This window comes from Jaculus jaculus, chromosome X (genome assembly GCF_020740685.1).
Source record: "Jaculus jaculus isolate mJacJac1 chromosome X, mJacJac1.mat.Y.cur, whole genome shotgun sequence".
Classification (NCBI taxonomy): Eukaryota; Metazoa; Chordata; class Mammalia; order Rodentia; family Dipodidae; genus Jaculus; species Jaculus jaculus.
Window position 1 is genome coordinate 5,249,558 of NC_059125.1, and position 24,610 is coordinate 5,274,167.

The 24,610-nt window shown below is 41.7% G+C and overlaps 1 protein-coding gene across 3 annotated transcripts in view; it reads right to left on the minus strand.

Moving 5' to 3' along the window:
- Positions 1-24,610, minus strand: part of Nhs (NHS actin remodeling regulator) — a 398,091-nt gene that overhangs the window by 78,758 nt on the left and 294,723 nt on the right. The window lies entirely within an intron of this gene.

Here is a 24,610-nt window from a genome sequence, read left to right on the forward strand (position 1 = left end):
GGAGCTGGACAGGCATTGTTGAGTAAGAGAAGCACAGAAGGTGATGAGCGGAGCTTTTGATCACCAACAAAACTTGCAAACTCAAGCCTGGAGGTCTTGGCATTTATCCCAGAGATCAAACACATATGTTTGCCCCTGTGTGGAGAAGGGAAGTGAACTAGACTTTTTTGAATCCAAAGCCTCTGGTGAAGACTCCACGAGCAATGACAGACTCTACCAAAGGCCACAAGACTATCAGAAACTACAAGGAAACTCCATGAAAATTTTGTTGCCACAGACTTGGCAAATGGACCACACACAGGGATCAGACAACTTCAGCCATAAGTGACTGCAAACGAAAACAAATACAAAGAAACTAGGTTCAATGTTATGAAATTGGCATTTTTGTGTTAAAATAGGTGGATATTGGCAGTTTCATAAGGTTCAACTTTATAGCATTTGAGTACAGAAATAAGGATCCAAAACCTCAGAAATCGTTCAAAATAGATAAATTATACCCTATATCTCCCTCCTGGGCCTGGGTTCAAGATTTTTTTGTCATGAGAAGGCAGATTAATTTACTAAGGAGAAAGGCCAAGTTGAGGGGAGAAGAGAAAGTTAACTTATAATAGGCAACTGATTCTAGTATCTACCACAGTTTGGTCTGTGAAATAAAACACCTAGTATTATGCTCAAAGAACTGCAGAGGTACTTTAAGAGAAAGGGGCACCATTGGTACCCTCAAGGAGTTCATAGCCTAGTAGTCAGATTAGGTAATATGATGATTATCTGAGGTGGGATTAAGTATACACATTGAGGGAGACACTGAGTTCCACATTGGTTCAAGACAAATGCTCTCTGATTTTGGAAGGAATACAGTGAATAAATACTACTGCCAAGGGAGAAGGAGGAGGGGGATATGGATAGATATAACTAGCAGGGAGTGTGGCATTAAACTGAACAATGTGAAGTTTCCCTTTTGAAGTAAAAAACAAAACAAAACAAAACATTGAGATATGGACAATTACCCAAGATCCAATCTAATATGAAGATTAGGAAGAACCTGTCAGTAAGGGCCCAAGGATTAGTCTATTGTGGCTAGGCCTGGAGTTGTATAGAACAAAGAACAACAGTTTACATTGTTGTCTATAAGGCAGATAAGCACCACTTAGTAAGCATGTGATAGAACCACACATTGAAATGGATTCTCAGTGTCATTCTTCTACCCAAAGACTTTTAGACCTGATAAATTTAGCAAAGCAGCAGGATACAAAATATACAAGACAGTAATATTTCAATAACATACTAATAATGAACCCACTGAAAAAGAAATCAGGAAAACATTCTGATTCACATAGCCTCAGAAGTATAAAATATCTGAAAAATAAAAATTATAACCAAGCAGATAAAATACATTTATAATGAAAGCAATAAGACTATGAAGAAATAAACTGCAAAAAGATACAAAAAGATGTTCCATGTTCATGGAAATATTATTGAAAGCAATCTACAGATTAACCCCCATCAAACTTCTAATGACATTCTTTTTTTAATTATTTATTTATTTATTTGAGAGCAACAGACACAGAGAGAAAGACAGATAGAGGGAGAGAGAGAATGGGTGCACCAGGGCTTCCAGCCTCTGCAAACGAACTCCAGACGCGTGCGCCCCCTTGTGCATCTGGCTAACGTGGGACCTGGGGAACCAAGCCTCGAACTGGGGTCCTTAGGCTTCAAAGGCAAGTGCTTAACCGCTAAGCCATCTCTCCAGCCCTTTTTTTTTTTTTTTTGAGGTAGGGTTTCACTCTAGCCCAGGCTGACCTGGAATTCACTATGTAGTCTCAGGGTGGCCTCGAACTCACGGCGATCCTCCTATCTCTGCCTACCAAGTTCTGCGATTAAAGGTGTGTGCCACCACACCCGGCTGCTCTTACATTTTTAATACCACATCTTCCACAATAAAGAATGTCATTAGAGAGCTGGACATGGTGGTGCATGCCTTTAATCCCAGCACTTGGTAGGCAGAGATAGGAGGATCGCCGTGAGTTTGAGGCCACCCTGAGACTATAGAGTGAATTCCAGGTCAGGCTACGCTAGAGTGAGACCCTACTTCAAAAGAGAAAAAAAAAAAGTAAGAGCCAAAGGAAAGGTAGGAGTACTTTGGAATGCTGTCTTCCAGACATTAAATGACTGCTATATTCATGACCTCACAGTGGCTGATGCTATCTATACAAGACCTGCATAATATGAGGGCAAAAGAATGATGACATAAAAATAGAAAAGAGATGACCAGTTGGAAAGGAAAAAGGATTCATAGATGGGGGAGGACCAATGAGATTGGTAGGAGATTATATCAGTATACATTTTTTATATCAAGAGGTAAATTAAAAGTTCTTAAAAGTTAATGGAAATTGTTTAAAAAAATGAGAAAAATTAAATTACATTTAAAAAAGTTCTTAAAAGTAAAAACTCATATGATGAGGAAAAGATCATGACATCAAAATAAAAGAGAGACTGATTGAGATGGGGAGGAGATATGATGGAGATGGAGTTTCAAAGGGTAAAATGGGGGGAGGGAGGGTATTACCATGGGGTATGTTTTTATAATCATGGAAGTTGTTGATAAAAATTTGAAAAGAAATATCATGGGGAAAAAAAGAGTAAAACCTATTGAAAACTACCCTAAAGTTCATATGGGAAAGACTCCAAATAGGCAAGGCAATCTTAAGTAAAAAGCAATGCTAAACTGGACCCAGGTTCAATTCCTCAGTACCCATGTAAGACAGATGCACCAGGTGGTACATGCATTTGGAATTCGTTTGCAGTGACTGGAGGCCCACATTCTTCTCTATCTGTGTCTTCCTCTCTCTCAGATGAATAAAAATATATTTTTAAAAAGCAATGCTATAGAAGTCAGAATATTTAATCTCAAATTGTATTACAAAATAAAACAGCATGATATTAGCACAAAACCAGACATATGTATCATTAGAATAGAACAGGGGACTCAGAAATAAACCCATGCAGCTATAGTCATCTGAATCTTGTCAATCAAGCCAAGAACAACAGTTGGCCCCAAAGACAACCTTCTAATAGAAGACTGAAACTAGATCCCCACCTCTCACCTTATACTAAAATCAACTCAAAATGGATAAGACTTTAATGTATGACCTGAAACCTGGAAATTACTAGGAAATGGTTCTTAATAGGACCCGAAGAGCTCAGGAAATAACACCAAGAATTGACAAACAGGATCACATCTATGTCAGACTTTTTGTCATTGTTTTAAACATCTAGGAAAAGTAACTTAACTTTGGCTCACGTTTTCAGGCCATGGTGGGCTTACTCTGCTGTTTCTTAGCTCTAGGGAGGAATAACATCATGGTGGTAGACAATGTAGTAGAGGAGCTGCTCAATTCATCACAGTTAGGATGCAGAGAAGAGAAAGGAAAAAGTCAAGGCAAGATCTAGCCCCCAAGGACATGCCTTATTTACTCACTTCCTCCAACTAGGCTTCACCTTCTAAGATTTTAGCACCCCCAAAATAGTACCCACCAGCTTTGGGCCAAGCTTTCAACACATGCACATTTTATGTTTGAACTGTAACAACATCAAATAAACAAGCTTCTATATGACAAAAGAAGCAAATAACAGACTGAAGAATCACCATACAGAATCTTTGCCACCTATTCATCTGATGGGAGAGTAATATCCAGAGTAATTTAAGTACTCAAAAAATTAGTCGACAAAAGAACCAATAACTCAGTAAGTGGGAAAATGAAATGAATTGACACTTTTTAAACAAAGAAGTGTGAATGATCAATAAGTATATGAAAAAAAAAATGTTCAACATACTTAGCCATCATTTTTAAAAACTAAACTTATATTCTTTCTTACCCCTATCAGAATGGCTATCAAGAAAAAGCAAATGAAATAAATTATTGCAAGGATGCAAGGGGGAAAGGACCCCTTATACATCAACACTGGGAGTTAATATTTGTTCAACCACTGTGGGACTCAGTATAGAGATGCCTCAAAAAATTAAAAATAAAACTACCAGATGACCCATCTATACTATTTCAGAGTATATACCTGAAGGAGTAAAAGTCAGCTTACTATAGACATAGATTCATGCCCATGTTTATCATGAAGTATTCACAATAGCCAAGCTATAGAATCAGCCTGAAATTGTCCAGTGGAAGGGCCCAGTGGTCAGGAAAATGAGCTAACCCTACACTATTAAATAAAAGGGAGTGCCTTGGTCTTCCTACATAAGTGAAACCTCAGAAAAGCTGTTTGACTTGAGAAATGTATATAAGGAGGGTGCATCTTCCATCTGACCCATGAGAATTGGACAACACCTTAAAGGTACTTAAATATAGAAGTTATTTATTTATTTATTTACTTACTTACTTATGAGTGGGGGAGAAAGACAAACAGAGAGAGAGAGAGAGAGAGAGAGAGAGAGAGAGAGAGGGATGAGGAGAGAGAATGGGTCCACCAGAGCCCCTAGCCACTGCAAACGAACTCCAGATGCATATGCCACCTTGTGCATCTGACTTACGTGCATTCTGGAAAATTAAACCTGGGTCCTTATGCTTCACAAGCAAGTGCCTGAACTGCTAATTCATCTCTCCAGCCCCTGTATATAGAAGTTGAATAGGTGTAACTCAATGCCATAGTTTAATCCACAGCTCTTGTGACCTTTTTTGGTCCCTTTTTATTCTACTCCTTTGCCTCCCTGATGTCTGCTCCCAGACCAGTTCTGCTCAACACCAACTCAAGTTATACCTTCTCCATCAAACCCTTCAAGATTCCCATAGCCTGGCTGGTTCAGGTATTCACTAAGGAGTTACAAAAGCAGCTCATGTGCAAGCTATTGTGCTGAGCACTGGGACAAGGTGCTAGACATGACAGACGCAGTCCATGCCATCATGTAGCTTGCCTCCAGGTTGGAAGATCAGTGAATAAAATGATAGGTAAGGAAGGATATAATTGGTAGAGAAGCACTATGACTGAATAAAACATGGAGTTCTGAGTGAAACCATATCTCCAGAAAAGTATGGCTGTGAAGGCATGACAGTGCAGATCTAATAATCAAGAAGACATGAGATTCTTAGTCAGGCATCAGAGTCACCAGGGTAAGGAAGTCAGTGTCCCTTACCACAAAGAACTTACCTCTAGTAAAACAACACTTTCCTATGGTTTCATGGAAGTCTGGCTTTGCTGGTCACCAAAGCTATTTACGTTCCTTCTTGGCCACAAAGCCAGGCTACATTTCCGACCTTCCTTAGCAGTTAAGTGTTGAGTTCTAGCCAGTAGACTGTGAGCACAAGTGATGTGCAGCAACTCCAAGCTGGTCATAAAATTCTCACATATATTGCCTTTCATGTATTGATAAAGACCAGTCCATAGACCTTCGAACCCACACGCTGAAATGGCAGTCACAATGATGGAAGGAAAATACATCCTTGAATTCTAGTCAGAAGAAGAGCTATATGCCAATAAAGAAAATCCCATGTTAGACACAATTCAAAAGAGTAGCAAACCTGAATTTTATTAAGGCACTTAGAGATCAGGGTTTATTTGTTATAGCACAGCAAGAATGCCACTAACTTACTGAACTCAGTGTATCATTTGCCATAATTAATATTTGGGGTCGATTCAGCCTGGGGACATGGCTTATATTGTGTCAGTGTTTCATTTTGTAATTTCACTTAGGTTTTATATCCTTTAGGTCCCACACTCTCAACTCAGATGGCAACAGTCTAATTGGAGCCTCGTCTACTCAGCCAGATGAACATGTGCCTTCACTTCTCTAGCACATCAATGGATGCTCTTCTGTCTCCTTAAGACATTTATCCTTTGCATCTTTTCTCATTTAATTTGCCCAGAAGACATGCTTTCCAGATTACAACAAATGTCATTCTATCATAGACTCTTCCTAAATGATAATCATTTTTAAACTGAAGGACCAAATGACGGTACCACCACTGTTGTGGCTTTTCCAGGACAAAGTCTGTTTTTTCTCCATATCTCAGCTCTAAGCAGTTTCAGGTGCATAGTAGGTACCCCATAAATGCTTACTGAATTAATTCATCAGGATATGTACTGTCATTGCATACTCTGTTTTGCTACACTGAAGATGTGCCAAAGTTTGTTTTTCCTTCAGAAAACATCCCTAAAGACACCCACACTATTTTCAGCCTGCATTAACAAAAGCTTTTCCTTGAAAACCAAATGCATGGGAGTCAGGCTGAATTACGAGTTGTTTCAGGATATCTGCAAGATTAAGGGCTTGTGGGAGGGTGCACTAACTCTGCAACAACTCTGCTAAGTTTTGGCTTTATTAAAACAAAAACTCCTTTGAATTTTCTTACTAAACCCTATCTCCAAATTATCTCTTATAATCTGCAGAGAACTCTTTGATCCAACACACATTCTTCCAAGTCAAGCCCTTTAGACTGCTGATAAAAGATGCCAGCATCAAGTCAACAAAACTGCTCAATTGAACTTGCCTTGAGAACCAATGAGTAAGGCTGGGAATCCCCACACACATGGAGACCTACTTGCTAAGATTCCTGCCCAGAGACTTCAGAACAAGTTACCCAATCCTCACTGGCTCTTGCCTTCATTATACCTTCTAGCTCAGGATACTGACTTTCTTTGCAGAGCTTCACTGGCTCAGAGCCATCAGGACTGGACTAACGTGGCTAAAAAAGCAAGACTGGAAAAGGAATGGGCCCCATAGTCTTGAATAGATGCCAAATGGTAAGCATGACAATGACACAGTAAGTTCAGTAAATCAGTGCAATGCTACCAGCTGTAACAAATAAACCCTGATACCTAAATGCCTTATTAAACTTCAGGTTTAGTCTTCTTTTGAGGTTTGTCTAAATGGTATCCTCTTTATTGTTTTTGATTTATAGCCTCACATCCATATAGCAGTAGAAATAAAGGTTAAACCATGGATGCCACAGCTAAGGATGTAGGTGAGATGGTAGATTGCTTACCTGGCATGCACCAAGCTCTGGGTTTGATTTTCAATATCACAAAAGCCAGGCATGGTGGCACAGGCCTAAAATCCCAGCACTGGGAAGGTGGAGACAGAAGAATCAGAAACTCAAGGCCATGGGGCTTGAGAGATGGCTTAGTGGTTAAGCGCTTGCCTGTGAAGCCTAAGGACCCCAGTTTGAGGCTCGATTCCCCAGGACCCACGTTAGCCAGATGTACAAGGGGGCGCACACTTCTGGAGTTCGTTTGCAGTGGCTGGAGGCCCTGGTGCACCCATTCTCTCTCTCTCTCTCTCTCTCTCTCTCTCTCTGTATCTTTCTCTGTCACAATCAAATAAATAAATAAAAATGAACAAAAAAATTTAAAAAAAAAAGAAATTCAAGGCCATATAGCAAGTTTGGGCCCAACCTTGATACATGATACCTCAACTAACTAACTAACTCATCTAACTAACTAAACTAAGAAAGAAAGAAATAAAGAAAGAAAGAAAGAAAGAAAGAAAGAAAGAAAGAAAGAGAAAGGTTGCTAACAGCCTACAAATCTAATGGAATGAATCAATGATATCACCCAGAAATCTGTTTTGAAGCTGAGCAATGGTCCAAACCAACTTTAGGTTCACACTGCTTCTTCTAACAACAGATCAACCTCAACAAAAGGGATTTGAATAGAATTTCACATTGCAAAAGCAAATAGCTACTATGGTCAATCCAGTAACAAATGAGAACCATTACTTCTTTACACTCACACAAACCATAAACCATCCCTGTAATTGGCTGTTTCCCAAAGTTACCAGTGAATTAAATTAAAGATGTCAATTTAGGTCTATGTAGACATGGGGAAGACCCATTTTAATGGACTATTATAAAGTCTTTTCTGTCAGTACTTCAGGGAATTAAATATCCGGGCAAGAATGTTTACATAAAGAGGCAAAGATATTGGAAAGAAATCAGCTGAGACCTCACACAACTTAGGAATTTCACTTACTTAATGAATTTTGGCCAGATTTCTGGCTTTTTAAACTTTCTTTTAGAGCTGGGGAGATGGCTTAGAGGTGAAAAGATTATTATTTGTAAAAGTTTCTGACCCAGGTTCAGTTTCCCAGTCATCCATGGCTCCGGATCATATTCTCGAGATACACATGTAAAGCTGCTTCACACACACACACACACACACACACACACACACACACACACGTGTGCAAATAAATAAAAAAATAAATAACTTTAAGCTTTCTTTTAATGCCTGTCCAACCAACCAGTATATTTTAAGACCTACTACTCTCAAACTATTGGTTGAAAAAATAGGGGGAATGTTCCATGATATAAGACTGGGAAAAGACTTCCTGAACAATATACCAGTAGCCCAGGAAATGAAGCAAATACTCGAGCAGTGGGATCTCATGAAGCCTAAAAGCTTCTGTACAGACCAATATACCATAAACAGAGCCAGCAGACGACCTCCAGAATGGAAGAAAATATGCACCAAGTATACCACTGACAGAGACCTAAGATCTGGAATCTATAAAGAACTCCAAACTTAGCAGTAGAAAAGAAATCAAACAATCCACTCCTAAATGGGGCAGAGAACTGAATAGGGAATTCTCAAAGGAAGAAACACAAATGGTTAATACTCACCTAAGAAAATGTTCAACATCTTTAACCATCAGGGAGATGCAAATTAAAACAACTTTGAGATTCCACTTTACTCTAGAAAGGATGGCAATCATTAAAAAAAAAAAAAATAAAATCAATAAACAATAAATGTTGGTGAAACAGGAGCCCTTATTCACTATTGGTAGGAATGCAACCACTATATGGAAATCAATATGGAGACTCCTGAAAAAGATGAAAATTGTGCTCGCTTCAGCAACATATATACTAAAAGATGAAAATTGAGCTACTAATCAGTAGTTTTGTTGAGTACATTTATTTGGATTATGTCCACTTAGAGAAAAGTCTATTCCTTCTAGAACAAAATTTACCCAAACAACTGCCACACAGACGTCCTCACATTCTTATCCTCTCACCATTGTACCCTCCCAGGTTTTCTACATAGAGTGGCTATGGGATCAATTTTATCCAGAAATTCCAATGTAGCTTTTGGTAGTTTTCTACAGAAAGCAGGAACCACTGGGGCACTACAGTGGCTGCTTTTGTAGGGACAGTGAACTTCATAAAGCCCCATCCACTTGGACTGAATTCAAATCAGTGGCCTGAAGCAGATAGCTCAGGGCCTATATCAATGGGGCCTAACTAGTGACAAGTAACGCTCTGGGTGAGTTATGTTTACTCAGATAGGCTCCCAAAACCTCATGTCAATTTTATTTTTTGAGGTAGCATCTCACTCTAGCCAAGGCTGACCTGAAACACACTCTGTAGTCCCAAACTAGCTTCAAAACTCACAGCGATCCTCCTCCTATCTCTGCCTCCTGAGTGTTGGGATTAAAGGCATAAACTACCATATCTAGCTGGATATTCAATTTTTAGTGAAGCCTCAAAGAGAGGCCCTTTTTTGTCCTCCTGCTTCCTCAAACTGCGCTTTTTTTTGTTTGTTTGGTTTGCGAGGTATGGTTTCACTCTAGTTCAGGCTGACCTGGAATTCACTAATGGAGTCTCAGGGTGGCCTCAAACTGATGGTGATCCTCCTACCTCTGCCTCCCAAGTGCTGGGATTAAAGGCGTGCGCCACCATGCCCGGCTTCAAACTGCACTTTCTACATCACCCTTTTTCTTCACTTTTTTCTCTGACCTTTTCCCATTTCCTTTCTTGCTGTCTTTGACTTTGAGATATATGGCATTTCCCAATCTGTGAAGACACTCCTACTGCGTTGTGGTTGTTTCCATTTGCTATGCAGAGCAAAAGTAATAACTATTGTATCCACGGTACGAATGAAATCTTGGAATTCCCAGAAAAACTAGAGCCAGAAACTGGAATGACACATTGTTCTCTGTATCCTCTCAGGATCAACACACCAGCCACGGCCCCTCATTGTACAATGCTAATTTTTGCCCTTGAAATTTATGTCTGTCCTTTCCCACGTTTTCACATTATCAGGATAATAGTGATGTCAACAAAAAGGGGGTATCTTTCTCTGAATATTCATTCATTCATTCAATAATTACTGAACATTCACTACCCTGTCTGAGGCACTGAGGGATAGATATATCAGGTCTCTGTCTTCCTGGAGCTTGCTGTTTAGTAGGAGAGACAGATGGCAGTAAACGTATAGATGTTATATCAAGAGGTAGAAGTTTTGTAAAGAAGCAAAATGTGGAGTGAAGGGATCAAGGGCTATTTTGGAGAGGGTGGTATAGCAGATGCTTAACATTTTGCCAAATTCCCCTCAGCATGCATTTCAATACTTCAAAGGCTTATTCCTGTGGTTTCCTGAAATCTGCCTAAAAAGGATTGATTTTGTTGTTGTTCTGTAGCAATGGGAGAAAGCCTAGTCCCCAAGCAGGACAAACCAGAAGTGTTAAAGATATCTATCACCCCTGGGGAGCATGCCTCAAGTAGATAATGGTGCCTCTTCTGAGGTTCGCCTAACTCTAAGGTATGTTCCACACTGTGACTGTCTCCAGAACTTCTCAGTTGTCCCAAGTTCTAGTCACCCATGAGGTGACTGCTGGATAGTATGCCTCTTATTAGAGACATTTACCTTCTGCCTTACTTCCCCTCACACCTACCTAGCTGACTCATGCTCATCTCTCAAAGAAACTACTAGTCTTTGAACACTTGTTTCCTGGTGTACTTATGAGGGGCTCAAACTTAGAGAGGCTGTGAGGGAAGGTAGTATTCATGCATGTACCAGACCTAGTGAAAGAATGAGCTGGGTTGAAATACAGAGTAAAGGAATTCCAAGCAGAGAGAGCCAATGGGACAGATGCTATGGGTGGAATCAAGCTTGAGTGTTTGAAGAGCAACAAAATAAGATCGTGAGAACCAGGTGAGGAATGGGCATTCCAGAACGTCAACCATGCCCAATTTCATAGCTCTAGTATTTCTCTTAATCCTTTCTTCCACTGCTGTCTCCAGCTGGCTAACTTCTGTAGCGTATATTCTGAGAGCACTGCCAATTTATTTCCATTCTTTATTTCATTCTATCTAACTGTAATTTTAGGATGGTATGGTCTCTTTTTGTATATTTGTTTGGTTTTGATAGAGTCTTTCTAAGTTTCACAGGCTGGTCTTGAATTCTCAATCTTCCTGCCTTGGCCTCCCAAGTGTTAGGATTACAGCAGTTATGTGTTACCATACCTGGATTCAATTGTACCTTTAAGAAGAAAAGGCAAGGCTGGGGAGATGGCTTACTCCATAAAGAGCCTGCCACAAAGAATAGCACAATCCTTGCACCGGGGGTGTGTTGGCCAGCTAGTCTAGGCAAATCAATGAGCTCTGGGTTTAGTAAGAGTCCCTGCTTTAAAAAGTAAGGTGGAGAGCAATTGAAGATACCCAACATGACTTCTGACTTAACATGCACATACACACGCATAAACACATACCACAGACATGCACATACAAAAAATAATAAGCTGTTTGTGGTGGCTCATGCCTTTAGTACCAGCACTGAGGTAGGTGGGTCACAGTGGGTTTGAGGCTACCCGGAGACTACATAGTGAATTCTAGGTCAGCCTGGGCTAGAGTGAGACCCTACCTCAAAAAACTAAAATCAAAATGATAATCAAAGAAAAGGCAGAAAGTCCCAAACCAAACCACTGATTAGTGTAGGAGAGCTGGAAGACTGGTCAGAACCCTGTATTGGGAGGTAGCCTGTAGGGAAAACAATAGGCTGTCTGTTGTCCCATAACAATTAAAAAGATGGAAGAGGGCCTGGAGAGATGGCTTAGCAGTTAAGGTGTTTGCCTACAAACCCAAAGGACCTCGGTTCAATTCCCCAGAACCCACATAAGCCAGATGCACAAGGGGGAGCATGTGTCTGGAGTTCGTTTGCATTGGCTGGAGGCCCTGCACGCCCATTTTCTCTCTTCCTCCCTCTCACTGCCTCTTCTGTCTGTGTCTCTCTCTCAAATAATTAAAGTTTAAAAAGTAGCCGTATTCTACAAAGAAAAAGATGGGAGACACAATTTTCTCCTGCTCTGTGACTGTCATCAACATCAGCATCTTTGACAACCCACTATGTTTCCAGCTTCAACCAACTTGCTTGGCCTTCATCATTTCGGATCCTCACCCTGCTCTGCAAACCAAATGGGAACTACAGCTTGTCTTACGTGCTTGAATTGACACCCAGGGCTACACACGAGGTACCTCGGCAGCATTTTCTAAGGCCACTGAGCCCTCACCGTGTGTTGCTGGGCCTGCCGAGACAGCCACTTTGATCCTGAACAGGAGACTCCAGATCACAGAGGCTGTGGAATTCTCTTTCAGCAGCTGGCATGAGCTTAGCACAGATCCCTCCCAGAGAAGGGTTGCTTTGCTGACTCCTGGGAGGTTCATCATCAAAACTCCCTGATCTGACCCACATTGTGCCTCTCCCCATTCACGCTTTGCTCTGGAGCTAGCAGGGAACTGCTGCCCAGGTCTATTAGTACTTGGTTATGCTCCCCGTTTCTTATGGAGAAGTTGGCTTCTGAACGTTCATTAGCAAGAAGTGAGATAAATATTAAGGCCTGAAAGGCAGGCCAGAGAGACCAAGCTCTAGTGACAGAAGTGGCCACAAATGTCCCCTAATGCCTCCAAGACTGAACTTTCTCCCAGAATAGGAATAATAACAGTGTGGAGAGTTCCTTTTGTGTTTTCTGACCATCATTTTTAGCTCTTACAAAATTTCCACATGTAGCATCCTCTGTAGATTTATTATGGCCTGTTGTATAACACATTTCTCCAGGGCCAAAGAACTGTGTGTTGGCTAATGGCTTTTGAGCAGCAGAGATCTGGTACTGACTCTACAAAACCTCTCAAGAGCCTTGGTCCTCTTTTCCCTTATGCTAAGTGCCACGTGTCCTAGGGTTACATCAAGTTTTGTAGGAGAAAGGAACAGAACTTTTATTGTATTAAGGCATTGAAATTTGTGCACCTGTTACATAGCCTAGCACCACCTAGGCATGTCTCCTTCATTTATGTACTAGGAACTATCTACTACATGCTGGGCACTTCACTTGAGCATGAGTAAACTTTGGGTTCTATACCTGGAGGAACTTAATAATAAAAATAATAAGAGGATAAGAAGCAGGATACCATGGTGTCTGTAGAGAAATAAATGCTCAGGGGCATTTCCCTTGAGAAAACATGACATTCTAGTCTGGGTACTAGCTCCATTGCGTACCAGCTTCACTCTCTCCTTCTCATCAGACCATCATTCCACATTGTCTCCATCAGTACCATTTGTACAGGTCATGCCCCTGTTTGAAAAGCATGTAAAGATTTGTATATTCTACAAAATATCCAAACTCTTCATGTTTGTGTTGATTGACTCAAAGCCCTCGTTTCCCCCCCCCATCAATGTTCACTTCGTCTTTATCCTTAAATAAGATTGAAACAACCCATGTCAGGCTGGAGGGATGACCTAGCAGTGAAGGCACTTCCCTGCAAATCATAAGGACCCAAGTTTGATTCCTCAGTGCCCACATAATCCAGATGCACAATATGGTGCATGCTCCTGGAATTTGTTTGCAGTGGCTAAGGCCCTGGTGTACCCATTCTCTCTGTCTGTCTCTCTCCTCTCTCTCTCTCTCTCTCTCTCTCTCTCTCTCTCTCTCTCCTTGCAAATAAATAAATATTATTTTTTTTAACGTCCAACAACCCACACAACTGCAGATCCTACTCCTAAACCTTCTCTTCCCCCAGGACCCTTCTCCTTTTTATTCAAGTATATTTTCATCAATGCTTTACTTCAGGTCTATCTTTGCCTTTTTTACCTATACAATATTAATGCATTCAATAACATATGAAGAATTCCTTGAAGAACTTAGTAAGGGACACAGGAGAAATAGAAAATATAAATAGTCCTTATTTTCTATAGAAATTAAATTCTTCCCCCAAAGAAAATTCTGGGTCCATATGGTTTCACTACCAGGGCACTGCATCAAATAAGTTAGGAAAAGATCTACAGACACTATTATAGTTAATGGTGAAACACTAAGTGCTTTCTCCTAAGATAGAGAGGTCACCAGTATAAGAAGACTTCAAGATAGGATAGGAAAGGAAGCCATTATTCAGACAACATGATTGCATAAAACCCCTATAGAATCTAGAAATTATTGCTACAAGTAAAAAGTGAATTTAGAAAAAGCATCCTCTTGTGTAGAATACAAGGTAACCACATAAGAATCAAATATTTGGGTGCGGTGGCACATGTCTGCAATCCTACAACTTGGGAGGCAGAAGCAGGAAAAGTATTGCAAGTTCAAGGCCAGCTAGGTCTACATAGCAAGGTCCAGACCACCCAGGAATATATAATGAGGCTATATTGCAAAAGTGAAACACACACACACACATAGACACACATACACACGTTAAAATAAAAGAATGTAATAAAAAGGAATATATACTAGTATGAAAATAATCCAATATACATGGGCAGAACCAGGTATGGCTGTAGTTTCAGCACTCAGGAGGCACAGCAACTTCAAAGCTAGCCTCGTCTACATACTGAGTTCTAGGACAGCCAGGCTATATAGTGAGACCCTGTCTCAAAACAAATAAACAAGACAGAAAACCAAACGAAAAAGAAGAAGGAGGAAGCGGGGGAGGAGGAGGAGACAGAACCAAATATACAGGGATCAATCTTATACAAGGTGTGTAAGTTCTTTAAACTTTGTGACAACAAGACAAATTAAGGACGACCTGTATATTCAATAGTGAGAAAGGCATAGCATTGTAAAAGCTGTCCATTTACCTAAATTCACCCATATTTAAAACAGTGCAGATCAAAATCCCAATCTCATTATGCCTTTTCATGGAGAAGTTTACAAGCTAACCCTAAAATGTATATGGAAAATGCATAGGTTCTATAATAGCTAAAATAATCTTGGGAGAAAAGAACAAGTTTGGCAGATTTATACTACTTGACTTTAAGACTTACTATAAATCTACACTGCTCAAGAGAGTATGGTTTTGGCAAGAGTGTGAGCATATAGATCAATGGGGCAGCACAGAGAGTTTAGAAACAGAACTACATATAGGCAGCTGAAATGAATTTTTGGAAAAGGTATTATATCAGTTTAATGTGTAAAAGGACTTTTTTAAGCAAATGGTTCAAAAATAATTAGACATATAGGGAAAATTAATTTTAACCCTCCTTAATCCACATCTGAACATTAAAGCTAGAACCATAAAACATATAGAAGAAAACCCATGAGAAAAACTTTGTGAACTTGAAGAAAGCAGATTTTTCTGATAGGGCTCATCGGGGGCTAGCCATCAAAAGAAAATATTGGTCAATTGGAGTTTGTGAAATTACTATTTTCTGCTTGTCAAGAGAATGTCAGAGCTGGAGATATAAATCATTCATAGAACACTTGCCCAGCATACCTTGAGCAGCTGGCCCTGGGTTGTATCCCCCAGCATGGGAGGAGAAGATGGGAAAGAGGTGGATGGAGGGGGAGGGTTGTTAAAAAGTTAAGCATTCACAGGAAGCTAGGAATAAGTGTTTACAGTTCACATATACAAGGGAAAACTTTGATTCAACATATATAAAGAGCTACTGTGACTCAATATCATCATAATAAAATGACAAATCCAATTAAAGATGAGGAAAAGGCTTAATTAACCCTTTGTAAGATGAGATCTGTGAATGTCTAGAGAGCACATTAAGAGAGGTACAGTATTACTTGTCACTCAAGACATGCAAATTGAAATTACAATGAAATGTCATGACATATGCATGAGAATGCTTCCTGACATACTAAGCATTGTTGAAGGCACAGAGCTACTCTGACATTTTTCTGGTAGGAGCATAAAAGAGTATGATTATATTATATACATACATATATATGTCTCTCTCTCTAGAGAGAGAGAGAGAAAGAGAATGAGGCAAGTTCTCATATATAGCCCAGAATGGCCTAAAACATGTTAGGTAGCCCAAGCTGGCCTATAACTCATGATACTCCTGGTTTAACTCTTTGAGTGTTGGGATTATAAGCTTCCCTACCACAGCTGAAAGAACTGTGGTATTTTCTGGCAATAGATTACTGCTTAATAATTAAAAGGAATGAAATGCTGGTAGTACAACAACATGGGTTGGTTTTAAAAAATTATTCTGAATGAATGAGGTGAGATCTTTTTTTTTTAAATTAAAGTAATAACTTAATTCATATGAAATTCTTGAACAGGAAAATTTATGTGACAGAAATCAGAATTATGGTTGCCAAAGACAGTGGGAGAGGGCCTAAAAAGGAGTCCCGAGATTTCAGGGTGATGGAAATGTACTGTAGTTTGATTTGGAAGGTGGTTACACAAATGAATATATTAAAGTTCATTCCACACATAAAACCTGTGCACAACTCACCTGTATGTAAGGGATAACCCCCTCAAACCATACTATTTCCCTCCAAAATGTTATGTTGAATGCTTTTTTCTGTACTGTCATTTGTTATTTTCATGCATGGCTAGTCATTTTAAACTTTCTTGGATCACTCAAGTAGAACCTGTATAATATAAAAGATCCCATTATTTTTAAATTTTGTTTATTTATTTATTTTCAAGCAGAGAGAGACAGCAATAATAGAGACAGAGAGAATGTTGCACCAGGGCTTCTAGCCATTGTAAACGAACTGCAGTTTCATGTGCCACCTGGTGCAGCTGGCTTTATGTGGATACTGGGGAATTGAACTCACGTTGTCAGGCTTTGCAGGCCAAGCACCTTAACTGCAGAACTATCTCTCCAGCCCCAAACCCATTGTTTTTCAAATGATAATCACATAGATTATTTGTTGAGTAATATGACATCATAAATTAGAAAGGAAAAGTGAAGAAAAATTTGAATTTAACATCATAAAAATTCTTAGTATTTCTATTCTGGAAGTCAACCAAATTGCAAATGTAAGTCCTTATTCCCAATGAAAAACAATAACCCAAAGCTATCTAAGTTTTATTTACAATAAAAGATGAGGCAAGAAAGTAAGAGAAAGCTTTTGTCTCCCAGATTTTGAGGCAACACCACATTTTTATTCCTGTGTTTCTTAACTCCAGTGAGACAGACCAAAAGACATCTGATGAATCACCTTTTCATTCATAAAACCCTGCTTATATCTTTCATCGCTTTTATCCTCCTAGAATAATAGCAGAGAAACAGTACTTGATGGGCCTGCTATTCGAAAGGTCTAGATAAGAGTGCTGAACTTCCTATTAGTATTCTGCATGCAAACCCTTCTCTATAACCCAGAGTCATCCGTTTCCTGGCAACCCTCAAAATTTCATTCTCATTGAATTGCTAGATCTTTATCAAAATATAATTATAGCCTTAATTTGAAAGATAAATTTTGATTGCCAGTGCCATGCCCAAAGGAAGAAATAATCAGGTGGGAGAGTGCTTAGGCACAATTGTTAACCATATAATCAATGTCAGGAATCAACCATTTCTTAAACACACATACACACACTCACATAACTTTGGGGAAGTTTGAGGGGTATAAGACGGAGGGGGAAATCCTTGAGGCATTAGACTTATCCTTTGATTCTGTTATATCATGTTTGCTTATCTTCTCATGTTGTCACCCAAGTCCCTGCCATCTCTTCCTAACAAGAGGCATCTGGGGAAGGGTTAGGCTACATGACCTGCTTCTGTGTATGCCAAAGGGGCACAACCTGGAGCAGAAAGTAGTATAGACTACAAGCACTTTACCACAGATCAAGTTTCCTGGAAACAGACTTTGAGGTGTGTAGCAAAGTTAGGAGGAAATGCTTTCTGGGTTAGCACCTGTAGAGGAAATGGATTAAGCAGGACTGGGCTCGGAGGGAAGCTGGCCTGTGGTACAGTCACAACAAAAACTTGGGTCCTAGAAGGCTTTGAACTGGAATGAGGATGGCTCTGCAGAGTTGTTCTAAATTGAAGCAAGGTGGCTTCAATTTACAGACATGTACTGACCACTCAGCAGCTGTGTGTGGCTCTTGAAAAGAGGCATGACCTTAAGTGAGGTGACTCTCTTTAGCAGAGGACAATTCTAAGAGAAGGGGTTGGCTGTGAACTGTCAGACACCTGAACTCACTTCTTGTGAATGAGTGCATGGGGAATAAGTGCTTGGGTCTGGATGAAGAGATGGAATGTGGCTAGTGTGTCAAATTAGGCCTTGCACTTTGCACCTCCCTTGGCTATAGTGACTCAGGAGCCTGGAACAACTGATGTGACCTAGAACCCAGATAGATTGAATTACTGGCCTAATTATGCAAGATGGCAGCTCTAACCCTTGAGGCAGCTTGGGCTTTCTGGTATATGCACTAAATTTCCTCACAATGTGCTCTGAAAGATCAAAAATAATCCTGCCTTCTCATCCTATTGGTTTGTTTCAGACTTTCTGGACACTTTCTTTATGTCTGAGGGTGGATGCTGTTATCACTTTTAAAATGGATAGCTTGTTTTGTTGCGTGTGTGTGCATTTTCATATGTGTATGAGTGCAGCGTGTGGGTGCATATGCAGTGTTTGTTCATGAATGTAGAGGCTAGGGGTTGCTTTAAGTGTGTTCCTTAATCGTTCTCCACCTTACTGCTTTAAGACAGGGTCTCTTGCTGAAGCTGGAGTTCAGCAGTTTGGCTAGACTAGCTAGTCAGCAAGGGATCCTCTTGCCTCCACCACCCCAGTTGCTGGGATTATGGGTAAATACTACCATACCCAGCTTTTACTTGGGTTCTAAGGATCCCAAATCAGGACCTCCTGCTTACCTGGCAAGCACTTTACAGACTGAGCCATCTTTCCCAGCCCTTCAAATGGACACCTTTGAGACATTGCATAGGAAGGGCAGGACAGCATGAGTCACACACTTCATTTCCTTTTCCTTTAGGCCTCAGTGCTCTTACAGAGTATAAATGGCTCACTAGTTCAAGCATGGAGATAGTAGCAAGCATATATAATGGCCTTGCTCCATTGAGTAAAAGAAATTGATCTCATTTAATATACATTTTAATGTACAGTCAACTCTTCCTGAGACCTTTGGGAAGCTTTGAATTTGTAAACCCAGAGCTTCAGATTCCCCATCTGCAGCAGGCTGTTTACATGCCTCTAGGAACTCATGGCTTCAGTTGATTCCCACTTCTGGAGTCCGAGAGACTTACCTCCTTCCACTGGGCCAAACCTAGGCCTAGAAGCTTCTGTCTTTATACTTCTGGGGACCCTGATTTGCCAGATCAGCCATCCAGCTACCCTGCTACAGAACCCCCACGGACAGGGCACATCTCTGAGAAAACGCCGGAAAAGATGAATGCAGCCATCCCTAGCTGAGCCTAGCTCCCAGGTGACATGCTGCTGACAGAACACCTGGCAGGCTGGCCAGGACTACCTAGTTGTGCCCATGCCATGCTGCACACTTCGGAACCAGTAGATCGGCAGCTGTTACTTAAGCCAGCAAGACTTGGAGTGGTTTTTTAATGTGGTGAAAAAAAAAAAAAAAGACAGACTATCCTATAGCAAATTCCTCTGAATTGAAACCAGTGAACAACTGTTGAGGGGCAGACTCTGACCACTTCTGTGTGAGCTGTCCTCCCAGAAAAACAAATGTTGCCCGCTTTTACAAAAGCAGCTGGGACCATTCAATCTCGAGATTGAGCCCATGCATGTTTTCCCATAGAAGGAAGGACTTTGGGAAGGTTCTCAGATTCTCACTTGAGAACTCAGGCGCCTCCCCCCCGTGCCAGCTGTATGCTAGATGTTCTGGGTCTGGGGCTTCAGGGGGAGACAAAGCAGACAGAGAGAAGATCTTGGGATAGTGAGCTCTAAGCAGCTATGGGGAGGTCACCACCCACGCTGGGCTAAGACTCCTCCATGTTATGGCTGCTTTGCGGTGTCTGGGCTCCTGCAATAAACCCTCACCCTGTTCTGTAAGTAACCTCAATACATTTCATTGGTTCACCAAAACTGTTTTTTGTGAAATTGTATTTTGGTCTGTCATCTGTTTCTTACCTCAGATATGTTTGTTTCCCTGGGAAAAAAGTTTCACACAACACAGAATTCCAAGTAGTAATGAGCTCAAGGTCAAGCGGCTTTGCTTACCTTGCCAACCTCACCGAGTCCACTCTCTACCTTTCACCCCTATAGCAATCTTTCCTTGTTCAATCGCCAGCTTTCACAAAGACCAAACAAACTTTGGATTATTTTACATCACTGCCTACACAATGATGAGGAGAGCAAAAGTTCTGAATGAATTTTCTTAAGTCTTGCAGGCTGCTGCAGCTGAAGGTTGGGAGTAGGGCCTCTTTACTAAGTATCTCAGCCCTGTATATTAATTTCGCATGCTTGGGGTTCAGCAAATTTACAAATGACTTGCAAGATCACATACTCACAAAGAGACTGAGAATGTTCAATCCTGAGCGTAAGGGTCTACGTCAATTGCATACCCTAGAGGGGTCTGACAAGGAATGCACAAGATCAGAGAGAGCCTGCAGAGAAGTCATTCTGAGCAAGAGGCTATCACACTGTCACTTGTTAGCCAGAAAGCCATAGGCAGGTTGTGCCATCTCTCTGGGCCTGTTTCTTCATCTGTTCAATGGGTATAATAATACCACCTCCTTCTCACCTTCCCCTGAGGATGACACATGCTGATACATGTGTACAACATAGATTGGTGTCTTGTTATTTTGGTGGCTGACTATGAGTCATTACACTGTCAGAGCTGGGGATAATGGCACATGAGTTTTAAATCCTGTGAATTAGCTGTTTTAAAGACTGCACACTGGGAAAGGATGCCAACTTTCAGAAACTATATACTATATACTTGCGCTCTTAAAAGAGCAGGATCAGCATGGAACGGTGGAAGGAGCACTGAGCCAAGAACTAGAGATTTAGATTCTTAGTCTAGCCTTGCTATAAACTAGATGTGTTATTCAGGGCAAGGTATCTATAAGGTGGGGATAATGGCAGAGAAGGTGCCTAAAGAGGCCAGAGCAGACGGTCCCTACATTGACCTTTTCTTTCTACGCTGTTCCAGATCTCTTTGAGATAGGAAGGGGTAGGTAGGTAGAATGACCATCACTTTAAAGACAGAGATCTGTGATGCATTTGGCTAAACTCAAAATCACAAAGTAGAAGTGGACAAAAGAAAGACAGAGGAGGGGACTATACCAGTTTATTAGCCATAGCACTGGCTGCATGTAGGTGACACTTCCTGTTTCCCTTGTGCTTAGATGTGTCCATGTGATCAAGTTCTGGTTGTGGGCTGTGGGGGCCATGCCGGTGAGGGTAAGGAGTGCTTCTTCAAGGGAAATCTTCCACATTCTAACTTTCCTCTTCTGCTGGCTTGTGCGCCCAAGTGAAGGAGCTCAATCCTGAGGAGGGTTCAAGCAGCAATTCCCCAAGGCCTATGGGAATGGTAAAGCCACAAAAGGGGAAGAGACTAGGTTCTCTACCATTGCAAACCAAAAGGCTTTATGTAATAAATAAACCGAGCTGGAGAGATGACTTATGGGGTCCAAAGGACCCAGGTTAGAAAGCATCTGGCTTTCTAACCTGGGTCCTTTGGTGGCACATATGTCTGGAGTTCATTTGCAGCAGCTGGAGGCCCCCTGGTGTATCCATTCTCTCACTCTGTCTCTCTCAAATAAATAAATAAAGATAAAAGGTTGTTTTTCTAAAAAATAAAAGAAATAAACTGTTGCTGCATTATATCCCTGAAATTTCAGATTTAGTTGTTGCCTTCTCTGATGGATACATGCACTCTAGGCCCCTAGTTAATTTCCATCTCATTTGCTACCGGTCGAGCCGAACCAGTGATATGGGCTCATGAATTCTGAATTATCTTTGCTTTTCACCTACTGTTTTGTTTTTTTTTTTAATTTCCTTTTTGTGCTGTGTGGTGCCCGTGTGTGTTTCTTTGAGTGTGTGCACAAGCATGTGTGTAGTTGTGAGTGTGGAGGCCGGAAGTTAACACCAGGCATTTTGTGCAATTGCTCTCCATCTTATATTTCGAGATAGGGTCTCTCACTGAAGTTGGAGTTCACAAATTTGGCTAGACTAGGTAACCAGCAAGCCCTAAGGATCCTCCTGTCTAATCCTCCCCAGTTTTTGGATTACAGGTGCCTCCCTCTACCCAGTGCCAGGATTTTTCTTGAATACTGACTGGAGATTCAAATTCAGGTCCTGATGCTTTCATGGTAAGCACTTTCTGGACTGACTCATCACTTTGGGTCCCCATCTAGTCCTCTAACCTGGCAAAAATTGGGCTGCTCTCGGGCTGGAGAGATGGCTTAGCGGTTAAGCCTGTGAAGCCTAAGGACCCCGGTTCAAGGCTCGGTTCCCCAGGTCCCAAGTTAGCCAGATGCACAAGGGGGCGTACCCGTCTGGAGTTCGTTTGCAGAGGCTGGAAGCCATGGTGCACCCATTCTCTCTCTCTCCCTCTATCTGTCTTTCTCCCTGTGTCTGTCGCTCTCAAATAAATAAATAAATAATGAACAACAACAACAAAAAAAAATTGGGCTGCTCTTACTCTGGGCCATTGGGCTACATTGTATCATTCTTTATCCTGTGTGTTTCCTTGGGGATATATATGAGAAATGTTTGAGATAAACCAGTCGCTATTTGCAAGAATACCAGAAGATCAGAAGAGCGATGGATTTCTCAGAGGTGTTCTATTTCCTGTTTTCTTCCTACCTCTAGGTCAAGATTGCTGTCTTAATATTTCCCAGTGATTACAATTATGACCTACAGAAAATAAAGGTACTGTTTTAAAATCAAAATTCACTTTGAAAGAAGAGAGTAAATCACCTTGGACGTTCTATTTCAAACACAGAGCTAGTGGTGGACATTCGCACTTTGTTATTTATTTCTTGTGCTGTAGAAAACTACCCATTTATGTTTTCTAGCAATTACCAATGGAGTCTTGCAAAGCAAAATTCCTCATTCCACTAAATCAGGAACACAGGGAACCAGTGGTTTGTCAAGCTGGGCTTTGCCACCATTGCACCAAAGAAAAGTGAACCTGAGAGAAATGGAGGCTTTTGAAAATAATGAGGGATACCCAACAGGTTCACAGGATCTAGGAATTGCAGAAGATTTGGGCTTCCTATCATGTGCTGCCATCGCTGAAAAGTCCTCAGTCTCTTCCCGAATCCATTCCACGTGGCACTTTCCCCATTAGTTGAGACAGGCCCCCTTCAGAAGGACTGAGGACTATCCTGGCTAATAATATCCATCCACTAGGAAGCTGGCTTGATTTAAGTGCCACCTGGACCTGGTTAATCCCCCTGTATTCTGAGCCCAATTCCTTTGAGGTGGGGGGAGGAGTGGCCTGCTGGCTCCTGAAACACAGAGTGGGAAGCCCCATATATAGTGCTGGGTGCAACTCAGGGAATGTACAGCCCAGATGTCCACAGCTGGGGGCAGGGGAGGGAGCGCTGTCCAGGCTCCCATCCTCCAATCCTGCAGCCCAGTTGCTTCGGGTCTCCCACTCGGGAAGGGAAGAGGCTCTTGAGAGCTGCTGCCCTTCTCACACAGACCCAGCACTACAGCATCCTGGCCTTAACCTCAGCCTGGAGCCTGCTGGGTTCTCATCCCCAGGCTATCGGGCAGTCCAAGTTTGGCTTTCACCCTACAGCTGGAAAGGGAGACCCCAGCCCTGGAATCGTGGGGTCAAAGCCAGCTGCATCTCCAGCCGCAGGGCTATTTTTAGATGCTGTTATCTTTGCCTTGCTCACATGCAGCTGTGAAAAACAAACTGATGACCGAGAGGCAACACAACTGCAAAATAGAAAGCCCGTCAGACCGGAGCTTCCAAAACTCAAGAGCATAGCCCACGTTATGGCAAACCGATGTGTATCACAACCGCCAGGCCTCTGCTCAGCCTTCTCCAGAGGAGGGCACAGGGCTTTGCTCTTTCTGCAAACACATTCCTGGCCTGGCATGCCCTGAGCGGGTCCAGCTTTGGCTTACCAGCTGGCATGGCTAGTCAGGCAGGCAGCCATACTCGTGCCCACAGATGGTGACCCCAGGGGACAAGATGTGCTAAGAGTATCAGGGGTTAATATTGCCATAAACTAAAAAGCTCCAGCTCTTTCAATTCTCTTTTCCGGCATATACTCACAGTCCCTTTGCCTTAGAACATTACAGCTCCATGACAGCAAAACCCCTACACAGGCAAAATATCACCCAACACTAAGTGGCAGGGCAGGAAAACAAGAGAGTACCAAGTGCGATCCCTCACTTCTCCCTAGCTACTAACCCTCTACCCACCCCCCGCGCCTCCCCCAACACCAAGCCTCAAGGCGCCCTTCCACTTGCATTGCGCTCAAGTCCTCATGTCCCCTGCAAGGAGCCCAACACTAGAAGCTGCAGACTCCGCCACCCATCTGGTAAGGGCCCCGGTCAGCAGCGTGGAAAAGTGCCCACCCCGCCTCAGAACCTGGGATGGAGGGGGCGGCAAACTTCAAAGCTGCAGCTGTAGTATGTTTTTTTTTTTTATAAAAAAATAATAAAGCCCCCTGAAAGCCAACACTGTTCCCTTTGCCCCTTCCAGGCTAC